We start from the raw sequence: 16,705 nt of genomic DNA, 5'->3' as shown, positions 1-16,705 counted from the left end.
GTTCCTCCAAAAAATAGGAAGAAATTAAATGCAAGTAAGAGAAAACCTAATCTACAATACTCCTAAGTACGAGTGGCTTAAAGTCAATATCATTATAGAAACTATAGAACTGAAGGGTGCTCCCCGATTAGCGCTTCGTTCATGGATAAGTGTATTCAAGCACATACACACGAACACAATGAAATACTTATACCGCAGATCAACGGACCGGAACAACCGTACAGTATATGCACGTCCAAATAGTTGGAAAGCTGTGTAAGTAATGCCCTTTAACACCGGATCAGAGAAACAAAAAGCCATAATTACAATAAACTATAAATAAGTTAATGCGACAAATTATGGTATATTATGATAAGACTTTTTAAATTGGACTATCGGGGGGACTAACTCATTAGGGAACCATACTTTCCTTTAACTACGCTGCGAGAAGTACAAACAAACCATTTTTAAAGAGGCAGATCCCAATTAGTGCATATCAATTCTAAGTGTAAACATTTCAATCCTTAAAATTGTACTCGAACGGTTTTTTTACAAATCATCATCATCATCATCATCATCATCATCAACATCATCATTATCATCAACTTCATCGTCATCATCATCCTAATCATCATCATTATCACCATCATAATCATCATCATTATCACCATCATTGTCATTATCATTATGCAGACAACAATGACGACGGATAAAATTGACGACGATATTGCTAATGAATCTGAAACGCAACAACAACATTTATTTATACTTTATGCGTTGGGCACATCAATCCATCATTAAGATTTTTTTTTCAGATTACCGATGACCCTTATTGTCAATTTTGATCATTTAATTCTTGGCTCAACAAAGGTTACTCACAAACAGTAGACAATACTGTGTTGTAAACATGTTTAAAAAAGGTTTGGGGTATATTTTGTCGTCAAATTAAACATATGAAGAAACGGACATGTTTGAATTGTCTAATTTGATACAATAAATTAATAAGGTCCGATTTCATAACATGTATTATATGCGTGAATTTTTTTATGAATAGTCTTTGTTGTAAAATCAGGATGTTGAACTATTTTATTGCTGTTAAAGCATGAATGAATGGTAACCCATATAATTGTTAGTGTTTCGAATCTGTTCGCCTTCTTGCTGCATTTATAAATGTGGTGGTTCCATCTTATTCCTTATTGTAAAATGGTACGTGAAATGTTTTATACCCAATTAAGGTATATTTTCCCTCCGTTCTGTAGTACTATTGTAGTCTCAAATACGAGATATCACCAACTGAATGTTCATCACAAATCGTTGCATATGCCTCCGAAACGGTTGTCACGCACTCCTTTTATTCCTCGTTATTAAAAAATAAGACCATTGTCACATGGTCCGTGACATCATAGTAAGGCCCAAAAGTCATTTGTGAAGTATCAGTTCAATGTAAAGATTTTAAAAAGGTCGGAAGTTGTTGATCTAATAAGATATCAAAAACAACATACTTGCCTCGAAAAAAGCTTTATAGCGAGCATTATTTTGTTGTATAAAACATCGATTCGGTTTAAACAAGGATTGACCTTAAAATTAACACATTAAATAACATTCAACTCGCAGTACGCCTGTTAAGTCACTTAATACGGTCATAATATGTGACAAAATGAAGCCAAGTATTCTGGGGAGGGGATGGATGGGTGTTAAAACAACCCAGATCCTAGTATTTAAGCTTCAAAAGTGGCTGCATAGATGTTAAAGCTGTGGTACTTGGATCGGTATTCTTTTTTAATTAATTGTAGTTTGTTTTGAGTGTTCCAAACTGCGTTTCGATCATTATTGTACAACTTAAATCTTTCAAAAATCTCCTCTAACTAAACATTTGGTTTTAAACAAGTAACACATATACTTGAAAAATAATTATATGATGGTATTGTTAAGTTAAGTATGTGCTTCAGACATCATTTACTTGCGCTAGAACTACGATTATGAATAGTGCAGCCGCCTAAAATCTTCCTTTTTAACGAGAACACTCGCAGCTTTCCTCGATTGCTGAGACATTTCACTAAATTGAAACACTTGATCTACAAATCATCCTTCATAAATATAAGGAGAGTAAATGTTATTTGTTTAAAGTGATATTTAAAAAAATACCTACACAGTACACAATATATGCAACTAAATGTATTGCTAATATTACAATCTTCAGCTTTATGATTTCATTTAAGTACATTTGTTTTTACTGAAATCTTTGAAACCTGTAAACACATAGTACCGGATTTGAATGTTTATGTTGTATATAGTGAATGAAAGCTGAAAATATACTTAATTACACAATGGCAGTCAGTCGGCCATGTAGGATTTGTAAAAAAAAACATTTATTTATAATACAAGTATCACTCATACGTGTTTGCAAGTCCATGTAAGTCTGCCGTTCAAATCCATTTAACTATTCCGACATAATCACCAGGATAGTCACACGATTTGAGATGGAAACATGATTTATTAGAAAACGTAATCTGCAAAAACGGTTCAAATAGCTACATAATTGAGTGCATTTTGTACTCTGCTAGACGAACCGGATAACGAAAGGAATCATGAAATCGCTAGAAAATCACCACCAAAAGTCAGGTGCATAAAATATCAATGACTAAAGGTAAAAGCAGATAAAGCGATGATTGATGGAAAATTGCATTTGAACGTTTTTATCAAAATTCTATTCAACAATGGGAACCATTTTGTAATTGACCCAGACAAAGTAGCTGTACAATATTTAAGAAGTGATCCATTCAATTGATCTTACCATTTTTTGAATTATGTGCTTCTCTAACATTTGGAAGAAGAATGTTTACGATTTTATTGTAAGCATTCACATGAGGAAATGGCGCAGTTTCGCTTGATAGCTTTAAGTTATATTATGGACACCTAACAGTTTATAGGTGTCTATCGCAACCGTTGTTTATTTTAGGTGTTTTCACTATATATACACTTGTATTTGTTATTGCAGCATCAACATACTAAGACAATTTCCCGGAAAGAGAAAAATAATGCATTTGAATATCAACCGTACTTTTGTTTGACAACTGATCATGCATGTATGATGTGATACTAAATTTAGTTTAGTGCAGATTCGTTCATACGACACAAAGACACAGTTTTTTATGGATCATTTCGGTTTACAGGACTGGGTGGGTCACGTAAGATCTCGAATATAAAATATATTTTGATAAACAACTGGTAGCAAGATGAGTTGCAGATAGTTGGTCAGTAACCACATTTTAACTAATTCTTTTGACCTGTAAATTCTTTTCAGCTCAATTCAACTGTAAAAAATGTCCATAATATCATTTAACAGACCTTACCAACCTGGCAATATATGCGAATGACTCCATAGTTTTGAAGCAGAATACAAATACAATTTAAAATAGCACATATAATGCTACAACACAATGTTCAAGTCGTCATAAATAAAAATCGAATACTCCCTGATAATTTATTGACAAATGCGAATATGTCAACAGAGAAATATGTAGATCATCGATTGTTTAGCATGCGCAAGCAAACATGCAAATGGTATGTTGATGATGACGAGGATGATACGGATGATGCTGATGCTAAATCTTGAAATGCAAATATCAGTATAAACTTCTATAATACTTTTTTTCGATAGAATAAATTTAATTTCTTATAGGTAAGTAACAGTGTATACTTTGTGATATAGTTGAAATATCGTAAGAAATTAATTGCTAAATTGAGAGGTACACCTAATTATTCGTAAACAAGTTAGACAACGGCGCTCTCATTTTTGAGAATATCACATTGCTCTCCCTTTAATTGTAATTCACTGATTTCAGCATACTAGCTGTTTAATTTATTTTACTGAAAATAATGACAAATAAACGGTTTTCTTAATGGCTAAATCATATTGTATGTTTATAATATATTCAGTTTATATTATTCTGCTATCGTATTATCCATACAATTTATTATGAGCATTCACCCAATGGAATGCTTGTTCTTTATTGCATGAGCAGTAAAAGATGTAAATAATGAAACTATTTTGTACTTATAAATGACAACAGTAAATGTGTCTTTTTAAAAATGCCATAATTAATGGAAATTTAAAAAAAAACAACTTAACCATACATTTGGATCAGCGAATATTCATCACCAACATAACTATGATTATATCCCTCTATAGACAAAAAACTGGTAATGGTTTAACAAAACAACATTATCAGTATGATGTGTCTTGTCTTAACATAACGTTACAACTGAACTTGATGCCCGCAAGCCTATAGAAATAATTGAGGTCGATGACCAAAATAGTTTTAAAGAGTATATATAATTCTTAATTTAGGCCCGATGGTAGTTCCCATTCAATTGTCTTTAAAGGTCAATTTCAAAGAAAATCAAAAGTCACTATAGTTAACGCTATTTACATTAAAATATGATTAAATTATAGGGAAAATAACGTTTGCGTGTTGTGTTTAACCTGAAAAGGATGATTGTGTTGACTTTTATGATCGTAACTCGCAAAGCGTTGATTCGCTTATCTCCCCTGTTCTCCCTAGTTTTGTGACGTCACAGATGTACAAGCATTTTCGCATCCGCTTAGAAGATAAGCGTTAGTTCAGAATTCGGGTTTTATTTTTCTGTTTTTATTGATATGGAAAATGGTTATATGTGCGGCCTTTGGCTGTAAATCACGTTCTGGAAAAGATAATGTGATTTTTGTCCAGTTGCCAAATGACAAAACACTGAAAAAGATTTGGTGCATTAAAATCGGTCTTGCTAGCCATGCTTCCAAACACAGTTTTCTCAAAACCAAACAGACAGCCGCGTCTGTTTCTGCCACGGCATCGATCCGCAAAATCACGCCGCGTCTTTACACGCGGCGATTACCCGAGTAAAAATATTTACAAATAGTTATTGTATACTATAGCAAATGCTGAATAATTTTAACATTCACGAACATTAGAAACAGATACAGATAATACGCTGATCAATATATTTACTTCTGCGCGATTGTGTTAACATTTTGCCAGCTTCTCTGCATACTTCATACAATTACCATCGGATGTCATCTGTCAAAACTATGATAATTCCGTATATGGCCAATTTCCATTTTTAACATTAATTCTGGTAAATATTGACGAAACGGTGCTCATATTCATAAACAGAAACTTTCACCATTTTTGCTAAAGTATCAAACGAATTTCGGCATATGTTTCTTTTTAAAGATTTGATGAAATTTCGATTAAAAGTTTCGTAGTGAATTTCAACTTAAGTACCGGGGTATCTCGCGAATTATTTGCCATTGACAATTCCTTTGAATAAAATAAAAATCAAACACGCTGTATCGTTATCGTTACACTCTTTTAGTTCGTTCATTATTGAACAATTACATTCAATTGCATACATTTGTATTGTACTGTATTCTGATTGCACAACAAAAATCATTGTGTACAATTCATATTCTTTTGCAACGAGCAATAAACAACTTAATTTATATTTAGATATCATAACGTGTACAAGTTGTTTCTGTATTTAAACATTTGTTTGTATTTAAATTGTCAAAATTATTTATACTTCGTGTCGTCTGTGTATGGTGTATGTTGGATGGTTGTCATTTGTTTTTAGAAATTATTTTGACAATAAATATCGTTATTTTAAATGTTTTAAGCAAGTCTCGTTTCCGAGATTATATACGGGAATTCACTGTGTGAGCTACTTCGATATGTTTACTGATCTATAAAAATCATTGTTTTGACAGACGGCACGTGCTTTTCTAAAGTTTGTGTGTCGTAATACAAGGGATATTGGATGTTCAGGACTTGATTGGGCAATAAAACAAAGACGCGGTCTGCGGTTTTCGGTAGAACGTTTGTACTGACGAACATAATATTTAATACTGCACGTGCCTATCTTACATTTAGGGATCAAAAACACGGGTCGAAGCCACTGTGCTCTTTTGGGCCATAAAACACAATCCCGATGGCTATTTTCAGTAGCACGCTAGGTCAGAAACTAACAAGTTAGAGTTATAAATCACAGAGATTATGATCTGAGAACTGCATGGAGACTGAAATGAAACAAAATGCCGACAAATCAAAATGGACGCAGCCTCATGTTTCAATTTAAAATTCGACATGTAGACATATATGATGCACTTATTAAAATCAATTATGGTTTCGTCGTGGCTACAAACTGAGAAAAGCCTAAACAACATTAAATTATCACTAATCCAGGCGCGGGAGCCTACAGCTAGGTGCAAGCACGGTTTCCTTTTATCATCGGCGTCTAAAAAGACAACAAAACTGGCATGTGCATGGGTGTGAAATACATGTTGAAATTTGGAAAAAAGACATATTCTGTTTATATCTGCTAACAATACTGTATATTTGACGTTAGAATTTGTAAACGGCGCGCTAACATAAAACAATCAGAAGTGCGTTTCTGATTACAAATTGGTGTTCTTATTGGGGAATTCAACAAAACATTTATATTTGTAATATATTTGTAATGGATTAAATATTAATTGGTTAAACAGCTTTCCGTGTCGAAACAATATTTTGATAACATAATGCATAAAAAGCACGATTTCCAGGAGGATTACACCCGGTTGCTATCATCAGTAACTGACCACGATTGTATCGTGGAGGAGTACACATAAGTGTGGTATATATAACAATGCCATAACACTGGACTAAACCAATTAAATGATCGATAGATACAAAGAAAGAATACAATAATTTAGATAGATGATGAAAAATCTAAAAACGAACACTTTAAGGCTTTTTCTAGCCATTTTTGGAAAAGGAGTCAGGTCTAATTGGGATATTTTTTAATCGATAAATGGCGTGTACTGTACATACACGGTCTAATTTCATGCAATTCATCTTCATTATGATCAGATTCGTCAAAAAGTGCATCATTTAACATACAAGTATTGATGTAATAGCAATACAGTTTATCGTCTCGGCATAAATAACGCCGTTGAAAAATAGCGGATGTACAGCTCTGACGTCACAGCAAGGGAGGTAAGTCAGTCCAACTTTGAGAAAAAGGTGCGTTATTGGAAGATTTGCCTGGGGATTAATGGCATAAGGCTTAACGCTTAATTGTTGCAAATAGTTTTATTCCGCATCTCAAACAATTATCTTTAATATTATAAAGTTTCCAAAAGTGTTAAAATTGACATTTAAACAACCAAGTCCTAATTTTGCAAAATATTAGTTTGGGGTAGACGAGGAAATTGAGACATTGTTTTTAACCTTGCATCTACTGGTACAAATATAGTTCAAAAAGAATAATAATGGTGTTTTTTATAACCACTTTATTTATCTAAACATGAATGCAATTCAAGAAAAGTTTTAAAATGGAAATACCAACATGATATATATCTTGCCTGATACAGTCTTTTTTGCATTGTGTTCCAATTAATCAATTAATATTTTATAAGATGAATGCAAATCTTACATTTTGATATTACTGCATCATAGTACATGTTAAATACTTTACTTCATGCACTACACATGTTTAAAATATTGTTTATGCATATTTTTCCAATCTGGCAACCATTATCAATGTCAAAAATTGCGTATTTACTCATAATTGTTGTTAGCAAATTGTGATTTACACTTTAAACCTTGCACTAGCCAAATTATATGCTATGTATATGTATTTATTTCAAGTTTAATGTTAACCTTGCTGAACTCATCAATGATATGTTTCTAAGCAACACGTCAACTCTAATGAGTATTAACTAATGTTAATAACAACACAACACGTGCTTCTGCTAAGACGTTTAATATAGAAGTGCGGCATCAGAAAACAGGGTACAGGGTTAACGTTGGCGGGAGCCGTAGTCTGTTTCACAATATAAATAGTGGTGGCTATAGTCTATTTCATAGTAGAACATTTCATAATAGAACAATAATAAAAAGCCCCTGACACAAGACTTACTTCCTACTCAGGCGATAACATACATGTATTTGGCAAAATAAATCTCAAATGCAAATACCGGGCATCAGAAAACAGGGTACAGGGTTAACGTTTGCGGGAGCCGTAGTCTGTTTCACAATATAAATAGTGGTGGCTATAGTCTATTTCATAGTAGAACATTTCATAATAGAACAATAATAAAAAGCCCCTGACACAAGACTTACTTCCTACTCAGGCGATAACATACATGTATTTGGCAAAACACTTCTACTAAACCTCCCCCTTTCCATCACTCATCCATGCCTTTCACCTTTAGACTAAATAATACTTCATATGCCATGCGTAAACTTATTTTATGTCATGCAATTTCACTACATTGACATTGACACATTTTAGTACATTATTATATACAGCTACATTATGAAACAATAACATATAGTTTTCCTTAGGAATCACATGGTCACTGACACAGGTCAAACATGGACATGGTTATCTGGCTTGACAATGTGAAAACACATCGGTCAATGTCACGTGAATGTGTAATTTCACATTTGGTCATTAATGCATTTATATACTCCAATTAATACCAAGTATTATCACTTTAAAGGGACTGTCAACCACGACGACGAAGAAAAGAAAAGTTGTAAAATACCGTATTTTTTTACAACTATTAGTTTATATTGATTAAAATATCACGACTGGTATATTGCCATACTTGAAAAAAAGTTGTTAAGTTTTCATATTTTCAGTATATTTGGTAATACATTTTACTGGGTATGTCTACCAGGTAACTACCAGTTAATTTTAAATAACGCCAGTACATTGATCATCATCTTCACGTGGTAAATCAAGGAATGCAAATGGTGCGTGCGTAGTGAATTTTATATATTTTATATATAAAATGATCCATCTACTTGCGTTATTTATAGTATGTATATCGATATGTCAACTATTTTCGCGATGTACTTTCGATTTCGCATCGCGAAATTTTATTACCGAATATACTGAAAATATGAACTTTTTAAGTCATGTAATAAACCAGTCGTGATATTTTAATCCATATAAACTAAAAAAAATACGGTATTTTAGAACTTTTCTTTTTTCGTCATTCGTGGTTGACAGTCCTTTAAAAAGACAATTAAAGCCCACATATTTTAAATCTATACATCACTTAAGTTAATATGCAAACTATAAATTAATCGCTTTCCGGGAATATTCTGCATATAAAACAGTGAACACATAAACAAAACTCACATTTCTGACCTAATTCCAGGGTTTACACATAGATCAGCGAAGCTTCCTAGATAAAAAAAAATAAATTAACCGATCAAATTCACCGGGTTTTAAGTAGAATCACACGGAAAAAATATATAACTATATTCTTTTTCAGTAATCCAGGTTAACACATAGGTTATTCTGGCCAAAGGAAATACATTTTTTTCTCTCAGGATATCAGCATTCCCCCACCCAATTTAAATTTATGTCCCATATCTTATTTTATCTCCTTTTCTCTTTCTCTTCTCTATTTTCTAAATAAAGTTTAACACCATGTCACAGTTGTTAATAACTTTTTGCAAACGATGCATTATCACTGTAAACTCATGTGCCACTGTATTAGTGATTTGAGCTTAATAAAGGTAATGCTGTTGTTGTTGGTGTTGTTGAAAGATGACAATCGCATACTATTTCATATAAACCCTATTTAAAATTGTAAAATACAGAATACAAACATTCCATCCATACTGTTGTTATTGCATGAAATAAAAAGATATTAATATTGATAATGTTTTGTACAAATAAATGACAACAGTGAATTACCATTTTTGATACTGCAATAATGAATGAATAATTAATAACATAAAATACATAAGTTTGCTCTTTATACAAAATGCAATATTAACATATATACGATAACTAAATTATTTCAGCGCATGAAAATCTATTCATCTCAATGTGTATATACAAATATATTATGCATAGTGAACTATAATCACCGAATACCAATGTAAATGCGAATGATCAGCACGTAGGTTTATGATCCATGAAGAATAATAAGAAATCATAACAAATTGGTTATTATGTTACTAATTTTGAATATTTTTAACTTGAATATAAAGAAACTCCAGCTGTTCCAGCCGTATTGCGTTCTTATTATACATAATTTCGTGGTCCTTTATTTATGGCAAGCGACCAATTGTCAAAATAGTACGTACGGTACAATACGACAAAAACATACACACATAGAAGAATAAAGATGGGGTCACCGCCTTGCAACGGTCAATACAAAGCACTTGCTGTTAAAACCAGTTTTAGAACTCTCAACCAAACGCTTGGTCCAGCAATATTCATAATACATTAAGGTGTAAATAAAATTTGACCTCATAACATTTTAACTCAAATTAAACAAAAATAAAAGGGAACTGAAACGCATTCAATTTAATTACCATGTACTTTTTCAATAGAAGATAAAGAGATCAGAAAACAGAGCTACAACTTTATTGAGGAACGATGAAATTAAATTACGCGATACAATTAAATTACGAATATTGGCTCTGTTGAAATCCATATTACATAGCCTTATTGTTTATGTGACTGTAGTATACAAGGAAAATAAATGTAAAAGAAAATGAATGTAATACCTTAAAAGAATAACTAAACAGACTGAGGCAATAATTTATCATAATTATACTAGTTATGATATTAAGCCAGGGGCGTAGCAACCCGTACGCAAAAACGCAGTTGCGTAACATTTAAAAATCGACGTTACATTATAACGCATTGTGCGTTAGATGAATGCAAGAGAAATGTATCGCAGACACCACATTTGAGACAATATTAGGTCGAATGTACCTGCAGCCAACCCATATGGCTTTTGGAAGCTAAATATGTACATCCAATTCGTTGACCACCTGATTTCGGTATAAGAAACAAGACTCATGGAATCTGAGCCTCGGCACATAGCTCAACATTTGCTCCCAAAGAAAGACGTTGATATAATTCACGAGGTTTGTGAGGGGATTTTCCAGGCATATCAAGAAGAACTTTCGGTAACGACAGACGTGTTCTAATCCGAGATCAGAAGATGGAGGATAAAATGGACGGGACAGGGTCATCCCAAGGTAGATCTTCAAGAGACTCTGAATTTAATGAACGAACAGATTTACCCAGGGATCTCTGATATACTTAATGTATATGGTCGGAAGCCTGTGTCAACCGCTACAGCTGAACGTTCCTTCAGCACCATGCGAAGCTAACAAAAACGTAGGAACATAATGATAACAGTGAGAAGGTCCGGATAAGGTTTGCTCAACATTTACGGGGAAAAATAAATATCTGCAGAATCTGTTTTGGACATATTTACGCGAAAAAAAGAAAGCAAATGGGCATTGCTTTTTCAGGACAGATCCGACTGAAACAATTGCATTCAATAAACTTTACAAAAGATTTTGAAACAATATAAAATGGCCGTGATAGCATCAGAATCTGAGATTTTACAATTATTATGATGGTTCATTCCTTTTCCAAAAAGTTTTTTATACTTGGTAATATTGTGTTTTTTTTAGAATTGTTTTAAATAAATGTCCACAAGGTTACGGAAGATCGAGTTTTCGGCTCGGTAATCTTTCTTTCCGACGTTTTTTGTCATTATTTATTTTCAACCACCACTGTTCTTGTGGGGAAAGCGGCCCAATGCTTAAAAATATTGTCGTATAGTGCCCGAGAAGATATCAGTTGAACAGAACGCCGCAATAAAACTGACATACTGTTGAAATTGGCGTTTTGCACTATCCAATCAATAAATCGAAGAACTCTGACTGGGTCTCGGCGACTTCAAAATAGTGAAATAAAAAACGAGTAAAATGCAACCAAATTGCGTCTTCATTTCAATTGTTTTAGGAGAGATACCCCATACCCCCTTGTGAGAGGGGATTACCCCATCGCAAACCATCCCACGTCTTGGCGCTTCGCACCTCGCCAATGCCGTAGAATTGGAAGTTGTGTAAACTGCATTTTCATCTACCAACGCCCCTGACAAGTATAGTTTTCGTTTGAATATATTATCTCCTAAATCTATACGGTATTCTGTTTAGGTATTACATTCATGTTTATTTAAATTTATATTCCCAGTATATTACAGTAACATAAATAACCAAGCTATGTAATATGAATCCTTTACACCCAATATTGCTGCTTCTTCTCGTATTTGTTTGATGATGATCTGACATATTAACTAAATGATTCCTTATTATTGAAACTTTATGAAAAGCAGAAGGAATGCAGTTGGTACTTATTCGTAATTTCATTTCAGCGTTCCTCAAAAAGTTGTAACGATGTTGCTCTGGTCACATTCATACCATTGAGTATTTAAATGGTAGTTAAAGTGAATGCGTTTTAGTTCCATTGTATTACTGTTTAATTTGAGTTGCAATGCTATAAGGTTAAATTGTATTTACACGTATCATGACTATTGCTTAGCCAAGTGTGAGGTTGAGCGCTCTAAACCCGGTGTAAACTCCCAGTGCTTAGCATTGACCGTTCCAAAGCGGTGACCCCAGCTTTATTTTACTATGTGTGTATGTTTTTTTTGCTTTGTAACGTACTATATTGGTAATTGGTTATTTGCAATATACAAAGAACCACGAACGTGTATAACCTTAGTACCTAGCATATAATCAAATATAATACTTACACGTTAGCTGTAAAACTTTGATAAGGCCTTTGCAGACTTCGCTTGAACAAACAAAGTGTACATAGATACATATACATAGAGAAAAAATGGTTGGTGACGTTTGAGATCAAGGCGCGCATATGAAGCTATTATTGTTACCGACCAATATTTAAAATCTGCATTGCAATATATACAGTTTTACTATTTAACAATAATACACCACTTTTGTATTTCGAGGTTGAAGAAGGATTGTGAACCATTTGACTTAACTTTGGCGTCGAACTGGTCACCATCGAGACCAGGAAACTGGTGTAGATCACGGCCCCAATAGCTTAGGTTGGGGTTCTGTAGATATACCTTGAAATTGCACGAACGAGTAAACGCATTTTCGGACGTATACAATTTATGAGGAAACAACGATATTTAAGCGCGTCGAGTTCACTTTTTAAGTTTAAAAACAATATGAAGGCTATTCAATTTAATGTCCCAGAGGTTCATTGACAGCTGCTTCAGGTGCAGTCTCACTTGTATCGTGGCGTCAGTTACGTCGCACTGTCGGAAACGCTGTCCGAAATATCAGCGTTCGGTTATAACGCCATTATAAACGGCGTAGGACTGTTTACCACCGAGACCATCACAGTCGTATTGATCCTAGTTGTCGCTAAACGTGTGCAGAGTTTGAAGATCGTCAAATATAAAAATTGCCTGCATGAGCGTGAAAACGTGTATTCACAATTGCTGAATCTATGGGGGAAAAAAACGTGCTATTACAGCTTATCTACTAGAGGCACCTGAAACGCTACTTCCGGTGCAGTATTGCCTTTATGGAAACATGTTTAAATAGGTGAGGAAGTATGGAAACGGAATGAGATTTTGGTCTAGTATATTACTTCAAAAACTGAATCACAGATAACAATTAAAAAAATATGTTGAACAAAGCAAATAATTATTAAAAAAAATATATCTGCGCTATGCTAGAAATATATTATCCGAATTCAGGTAACCGAAAGGTGACCAATATGCCTCTAGTACAATAAAAGTTGTATCGAATTTCATATACATATATGTCACTTTTTAATAGAAAAGACCTGTTTCAAAAGCGCTCAAATATTGTTTTTTCTTCATTTGTTTTCTTAAAAGTCTTAAAACCTGTTCACCTACTCGTACAGAAAAATCGTTTTACGGCGTCCTTTACCTTTACCTTTACATGCCATTAGGCCCGTTATAACATACAAAAGGCCACTGGGCTCGATGGTTACCAGTCCTCCGACAAAGTTAGCCCAGCACGTTCCTATTCATTCCTCAATCGAAGAAATAGCGGGCTTATCATTTTAAAATACTCTGATTATACACCTTTAATTGACGTTTCGGCATAATGCCTTTAGAAGAATTAGCCGATGGTATTAAAATTGTAAAAAATCATTTCGATACAATAATCTGGTTGAAACTTGACCACTTATTTTTTAATATATCAGAAGATTTTTATATATGCGCAACATATGTATGGGGCATGAGTCTCCAGTTTATAACACTTTTAATGTAGATTTGTTTGAAATTTTAGAAAACGATATAACTTATTTTTCTGAATTCGGTAAAATCTTTGTTGTTGGTGATCTCAATAGTAGAGTTGGCAATAAATTCGATTACATTGTACACGATATAATTAATACTGTTTATGATGACGCCGATTACTGTCCAGATAACACCTCTGTGAGGGCCTCAGTTGATAGCTCGATAAATAGTCACGGAGTAAAATTACTGGATTTATGTAAATCTACTTGTTTACGAATTTCTAATGGTAGAGTTGGCAATAGCTGTAAGCAAACTTTTTATTCCAATAACGGTACGTCTGTAATTGATTATTTGTTGGCAACCGAATACAGCCTTTCTAGTACATCTGATTTTACCGTGCATGATTTTAACGAATTTAGCGATCACGCCCCGTTACATTTTTCATTATTATGTAATAATGTCCCGTCCGATTACCAGTCATTCACTGATGTCAAGTATAAATGGGACGTGGGCAATTTCGCTCACAAATTATTTCGTTGTTACCTGTTTTTAATACCATTGTACAAAATGTAGATTTTTCATGTAGAACGTCAATTAATAACGTGCTGAATAGATTTACTGAAACTATTCGCAGTATTGCTGATCCGTTATTTTCCAAAACATGTGTTTATAAAACAAACCCTAGTTTCAATGTAGATAGTTGTACAACGAACGCAGAATGGTTTGACAACGAGTGCATTACTGCACGAAATTTATATCACGAAGCTCTACGTATTTTTAACTCTTGTAAAACAGATCTAAATAGAGAAGAACTATGTACAAGTAAAAGGCATTATAAGGATTTAATTCGTAAGAAGAAAGCCTGCTGTTATAGGAAAAAAATGTCGGATATTGAAAATTTAAGAAAACACAAACCAAGGGAATTCTGGCGATTTTTCAAATCGAAAACTAACGTGAATAAAAATAAAATATCTTAAGAAGAATTTACAAAGTTTTTTGAAAACCTTAGTAGCAATATGTCGGATTTTTGCAATACTGAAGCAAAAGATTTTTGTTTAAATAATGATTTTAACTTAGAAAATTCTGCATTTCCTGAACTTGACGTACCTATATCAATTGAAGAAGTTAAGAATGCAATAAAACATTTAAAGCGTAATAAATCATCGGGTAGCGATTGTATTTTAAATGAATATTTTCTTGAATGCAGTGATATTTTGTCTGCCCATTTATGTGATGTATTTAACGGTATTTTTGTATCGGGCTTTTTCCCCGATAAATGGACTGAAGGGGTCATTATCCCTTTGCATAAAAAAGGTGCAGTTAATGATGTCAATAACTATAGAGGGATTACATTAGTAAGCTGTTTTTCCAAATTATTTACCACTATTTTAAATAAACGTATTGAAACATTTTACAATGCAAACACTATTATTTCGGATGCGCAGTTCGGATTTAGGAAAGGTTGTTCAACTGTTGATGCTATTTTTATACTGATGTCGATTGTCCAAAACTATTTAAATGAAAACAAACGTTTGTATGTAATATACGTCGATATGTTAAAATGTTTTGATAGTATTTATCGCAATGCATTATGGTTGAAAATGTCTGGTATACAAGGTAAATTGCTTAGAATAGTAAAAGATATGTATGCAAATGTTAAGTCACGTGTCAAATCATGCTCATCTTATTCAGATTATTTTAGTTATGCTGTTGGACTGAGGCAAGGGGAGGTAATGTCGCCAATTTTGTTTTCTTTATTTGTTGAAGACCTGGAACTTTACTTACAAGATAGCATTAATTCTGGTTTGAATATAGATGATATTGTGTTGATTTTATTATTATTTGCTGATGACATGGCTATTTTAGGCAAGTCCCCGGCTGAAGTTCAAACTCATTTAGATAATTTATACTTATATTGCAATTCTTGGGGGTTAAATGTTAACACTGCAAAAACGAAAATAATGGTATTTCGGAAGAGAGGGGGATTAAAAGAAAACGAAAAAATGGGTATATAATGGTAATGCTATTGAAGTTGTTGATAACTTTAACTATCTAGGCACAGTGTTGAATTATACTGGAAGTTTTAAACTAAGCCATGAGCATTTGATTTGTAAAGCCCTTAAGGCCATGAATACATTATTGTCTAAATGCAACGAATTTGACATAAAACCGAAAAAAAATTGCCAGTTGTTTGACTCTTTTGTGGGTTCGATATTAAATTATGCTTCAGAAGTATGGGGTTTCACGAAGTCCGATGATTTAGAACGTATACATTTAAAATTTTGCAAACGCTTACTTCAGGTAAAAATAAATACATGTAATGTTGCTGTTTATGGAGAATTGGGTAGATATCCATTGTATGTAAACAGGTTTGTTAAAATTATTAAATATTGGTTTAAAGTTCTGAACAATGATAATATCATAATGAACACTGTGTACAAACAAGCCTTGAGCGACTGTAATAAAGGTTTTACAAACTGGGTCTCAAATGTCAAGAACATGTTAAATAATTTTGGATTTGGTTATGTTTTTGAAAATCCAAACGTTGTACATGTTAATAGTTTTATTAGCGAGTTCAAATGTAGACTTGTTGACAATTTTAAACAA

The 16,705-nt window shown here is 33.2% G+C and overlaps 1 protein-coding gene across 1 annotated transcript in view; it reads left to right on the top strand.

Moving 5' to 3' along the window:
* LOC127872569 (multiple epidermal growth factor-like domains protein 10) overlaps positions 1–16,705 on the top strand; it is a 169,084-nt gene that overhangs the window by 44,599 nt on the left and 107,780 nt on the right. The window lies entirely within an intron of this gene.

Source organism: Dreissena polymorpha, chromosome 3, assembly GCF_020536995.1.
Source record: "Dreissena polymorpha isolate Duluth1 chromosome 3, UMN_Dpol_1.0, whole genome shotgun sequence".
In the NCBI taxonomy this organism is placed as follows: domain Eukaryota; kingdom Metazoa; phylum Mollusca; class Bivalvia; order Myida; family Dreissenidae; genus Dreissena; species Dreissena polymorpha.
This window is presented reverse-complemented; position numbering and strand designations above follow the sequence as displayed.